Source organism: Echinops telfairi, unplaced genomic scaffold, assembly GCF_000313985.2.
Source record: "Echinops telfairi isolate 266 unplaced genomic scaffold, ASM31398v2 ScPeMD7_7410;HRSCAF=8448, whole genome shotgun sequence".
In the NCBI taxonomy this organism is placed as follows: Eukaryota; Metazoa; Chordata; class Mammalia; order Afrosoricida; family Tenrecidae; genus Echinops; species Echinops telfairi.
The window spans coordinates 12,918,886-12,924,041 of record NW_022111310.1 but is presented as its reverse complement, the minus strand read 5'-3'; the positions used below and the strand labels follow the sequence as shown (position 1 = coordinate 12,924,041).

General features: G+C 36.8%; 1 protein-coding gene across 1 annotated transcript in view; it reads left to right on the top strand.

Moving 5' to 3' along the window:
* CTNNAL1 (catenin alpha like 1) overlaps positions 1-5,156 on the top strand; it is a 46,885-nt gene that overhangs the window by 2,446 nt on the left and 39,283 nt on the right. The window lies entirely within an intron of this gene.

Below are 5,156 nucleotides of genomic sequence, written 5' to 3'. Positions count from 1 at the left end.
TAGAAAATTCAAAATAATACAAAGAATCATTAAAATTAGGAGTTGCTGAATATAGGATAAGAAAACCCACGACATTTCTCTTTATTAATAACAAGTAGAAAAATAATTCTAGAAGGGATACAAGCTACAATAATAATTACAACCAAAACTGACTATGACAGAAAAGTTCCAGGAATATATCTAGCAAAAGAGATGCCAAATTTGAAAAACTGAAAATTGAAACATTTTATTGAAAACCAAAGTAGACTTAAGGAAGTGGAAAGAAGTACTGTGTTCATGATCAGATGGGCTCAATAACACAGAGATGAAAGTTTTCCCTATTGGTTTAAAATTTCAGTGTAATTTCAGTGAAATTTTCAACAGAGTTTTTTTGGGGAGGGGGAATAGTTTGATGAAGGCAATTTAAAAAAAGCAATACTAAAATTTATATGAAATATCAAGGAACCAAGACTAGTCAGAAGAAAGACGAGATAGCTAGACTTGCTCTAACAGAAACCAATGCATGATTTGAAGCTCTTAATGTTGTGAGTAGAACAGAGATGGACAAGTGAATCTGAAACCCAACTGAGAGCCCAGAAATAGATCCAGTTACATAGGGCACCGTTATGACTGAGGGGGCACTGCTGGTCAGTGGGGAAAGGAAGTAGGGCTGACCCAACTGGTTACCTAAATAGTTGTTAGTGTTAGGTGCCATTGTGTCATTTTTGACTCGGCAACTCTATGCACAATAGAAACAGTGTATCAACCTTACAATTGCTGCAGCCGCTGTGTCAATTCCTCTCATTAAGGATCTTCCTCCTCTTCTGACTGGCTGCTGTTACCAGGCATAATGTTTTTCTCCTGGACTGCTTCTAAAGAGTAATTCTGCCAGTCCTTCTTCCAAGACAGATTTGTTCATTCTCCTGGCAGTCCATAGTATACTCCGTATTCTTCACTAACACCACACAGTTCAAAGGCATCGGTTCTTCTTCCGTCTTTCTCATTGCTGAGGCTCTGCATGCATAGAAGGTGATTTAAAAAGTACCATGACTTAGAGCAGGTGCAACTTGTTGTTAAAGTGATGTTTTTGCATTGTAACACTGTAAGTGGGTCTTTTGCACCAGACTTGGCCAGTGTAGCACATCGTTTGATTTCCTTGCCGCTGCTTTCGTGGCTCTGATTGTAGATTCAAGCAAAATGAAATCTCGACCCCTGTAATCTTGTTTGTTTATTTATCTGGATATTGTCTATTGGTCCAATTATGAGGATTTTAATTTTCTTTACCTTAAGGTGTAATCCATACTGAAGATTATAGTCTGATCTTCACCAAAAAATGCTTCAAGGCCTGTTTACTTAAGCTAGCAAAATTGTATCATCTGCATATCACGGGTTGTTTGTTAATGAGTTTTCCTCTAATCCTGATGCTGGGCTTTTAATTTAGTCCAGCTTCTCAAATTATTTGCCCAGCACACTGACTGAATAAATATGTTTAAAAAAATTACTGTAAAAGGATGCAATCCTGATTTTTTCTGATCTACACTTGTTTTAATTTTCAGTATTCCCTTGTTCTGCTCAAACTACTGCCTCCTGGTCTAGGTATGGATTCTCCATGAATATGATTAAGTGTCCTAGAATTCCCATTTTTTGCAATTTTACTCATAATTCATTATGAACCACACAATAGAATGCCTTTGTACAGTCACCAAAATGTAGACACACAATTTTCTAGTATTCTGTAGTATTCTCAGTAATGATATCCTTCATTCTACATCCTCTTCTGAATCTGGCTTGAATTTTTCTTTTTTTTGGTCGATGTACTGATGGTACCATTTTAAAACTATCTCCAGGAGCATTCTAATTGTATGTAGTACTGAAGATATAGGTCAGTAATCTCCTCATTCTGTTGAACCACCTTTCTTTGGAATAGGCGTGAGTATGGATATCTTCCAATGAGTGAGTTTATTGAAACATCTGAATTTCTGGAACCTTGTTTTTTCACTGGTGTCTTCAGTGCAGCTCGGACTTACTCCACTACCACAAACCAGGTCTATTTGATATAGTGACTCTGTGAGTTTCTTCCATCATTGATTTTTCTTGAATGCATCATTATTTTTGCTCATAGAATTCTTCAGTATTGCAACTCAAGGCTTGATTTTTTTCTTCAGTTCTTTCAGCTTGAGAAATGCTGAGCTCTTATCTGCTGGTTTCTAACTCTTCATCTTTGCACAACTTCATTATAATACTTTATTTTGACTAATCAACTTGGCTTTTTGAAATCTGTTCCACGCTTTATTTCATTGTTTATTTTTGTTGTAATCTATCTATATTCAAAAGTGACTTTGAGAGTCTCTCCTAATCACCATCCTTTTGCTTTGTATTTGTGTGATGTCCTTGATGCCATCCTACAGTTCACCTGGTCTTTGGTCACTAGTCTTAATCTGTTCTTGAGATGGTCTCAAAATTCAGGTCATTCTTTGACTCCTGAAGACTTGTTTCAAATTTTATCAAATTCATCTTAAACTTGCATATAAGCAATTGATGGTCTGTTCCTCAGTTAGCCCCTGGCCTTGTTCTGACGGATGATAATGAACTTTTCCCCTGACTCTTTCCACAGATGTAGTCCACTTGATTAATGTTAAAAAATTATGATAGAAATAAACTACGGTAGTCCAGTTCAATCAAATAAATAGTTGAAAATAAGAATAGTGCCACACATGAGTAAAGAGCAGAGGTTCTAAACATCTAGTGTAATAAACTGGTTGCGATCGAATTGATTCTGACACATAATATCTAGCAATTAATAATGCTTACCAGACACAATTCTGAGTACATTTATTAATTAGTTTATTCCTCACAGTAACTTTCTGAAGTGGATGCTGTTACACCCCATTTTACAGATGACACCACTGAGTCAAAGAAAGATAACTTACCACATAGTCACACTGCCAGATTTCCAACCCAGGCAGTCTGACATCAGAGTCCACACTCCTGACAGCAGGGATGTGCTCTGTGGTGCTTTGTAATTTTTGACACCTTTTGTTACACACTATCAAATCAGCCCCAGTTCCTTTGTCTGCAGCAGAGTTCTTCAGTAGATCAGATTTTCTTTCTTCCCCAGGGAATACCTTTTCTGCTTTCTTTTCTGGTTCGTTCAAGGTGCTCTTTGGAATCTGATGTCAGGGCAACTCTCGGTTATGACTCCCGGTTTAATGTGCCCCCTGTTTGAACACAGATCACTAAGATGCTGTCTGGTGTATTGGGTTTACAGAGCTCTGCCACCAGCTACCTTTGTTCCTTTTAAGAAACTGTTGATACCTATATCTCTCCAGAGTTCAGTGCTATCTTTTTCCTGATTCCTATTTTAATTCTGGGAGGTAAGAGACAATGGAGTGATTAAATATAATAATCAAGACTATAAGCAACTTCCTGGCCTTGTAACCTTGGGCACGTTACTAACCTCTTTAAATTTATGTTCTTTATAAAATGAAGATAATGGTCCTTAACTCACAGAGTTGTAGGCATTGGTTTAGTGCCCAGAAGAAGTTCTAGTACTCTTGTGCTCAGTATGCTAGCTAGCCTTATTTTTGCTCCCATTTAGCATGACAAGGGAATTAACATTTTATCACAATTTTGTATAGCTTTGTGTTTGAATATATATGAGGGGGCTTTAAAACGTTTGTGGAAAAATGCAATGAAAAGATAATGAAAGTTTCCCACAGACTTTTTGAAGCTCCCTCATACATGCAGTTGAATAAAAAAAGATTCAGAAGAATTATGCCAAAAGACAAGGTTGTGGGATTTACTTGGTTGTGCATTGGACTGCTAGGTACAAGGTTGGCAGTTCAAACCCACCAGTCCCTTCAAGGGAGAAAGAGAAGAATGTCTGCTCCTGTATAGATTGACAGCCTCTCCTGTGTTCTGTACAGTTACTAAGAAGAATCGACTCCATCGCAGTGGGTTTTTAGGAGCTTTTTTTGTTGTTGTTTTTGAATTCCTTTAGCCCTTTCATTTTAAATAGCCAACACACATTACTTTTGAATTGTTTTTTAAAAATTGAAAATAAAGTGATTTCAGGGCATAATTAATTCTTGTAATAGGAATTCTTGGCTCCCTCAATTACTTAGACTTGGGTTGAATGTTTTCCAGATTGCTTCAAATAAGAGGAAAGCAGCCACACCTAATTATACACTGGGGAGGATGCTCATACTGGAAGCAAAGTATGTGCTGGGGACGGGACAATTGGTATTTTAGCCTAATGGCAGAATCCTTCCTGGTAATTGACATTTTAAATCTTTGTATAAATAAAAAATTTAATAAACACGTGTCCCTTTTTCACTCCTGAGTGGCTTCTAAGGTGGCAGCTTGAAACAAGCCTTTCTGATTCTAAACCATAATACTCTACTGTATAAAATGGTTTGTGCATAGTAATTGCTCAATAAACAGTGATATACATAGAGCTATAAAACTTAATTTTATGTTATATTCAACATACCTGTACTATTTTAAAAAAATCTTTTCTGTTTATCATGCTGATGTCTATTGGTCCTGTTGATTTTAGCCTTCTTTAAATTGAGTTGTAATACATGCTGAAAGCGGCTGTTGTCATTGATTCTCATCAGCAAATCCTTTTGGTTTTCTTCCTTTTTAAAAATTTACCAGTTTTACTGAATACTTTTACTATTTGGAATCTATATCTGTCAAGTAAAATTCTTTAATGACTATCTTTATATGTTAGCACAGTCCACACAGTGATTTTCTAAGACCTTTGAAAGATGTATCTTTGTTTCAAAGAACTGAAGTTGTCAACTTTTGTATTGTATTTCAGAGCCTGGAACCAAGTGTTAAAACTCTTGGTATTTGTGTTAGTCTGGGTAGACTAGAGAAACAATCTATGGACACACATATGTGTACAAGAAAGAGATTTATATACAAGAGCAATTGAACATTGAGAAAACGTCCCAGCCCAGTCCAGATCAAGTCCATAAGTCCAATATTAGCCCATATTTCCAATATCAATCTATAAAGTCCTCTTCAGACTCATGAAACACATGCAATGATGCCAAATGCAGAAGATCACAGGACAGTGGGTAGAAAGCCTTTGGATCCAGTGTCATTGGAAACATCTCAGTGCTGGCAGGGGTCTCTCTGTGGCTTCTCCGGCTTCCAAGGTCTGGTTG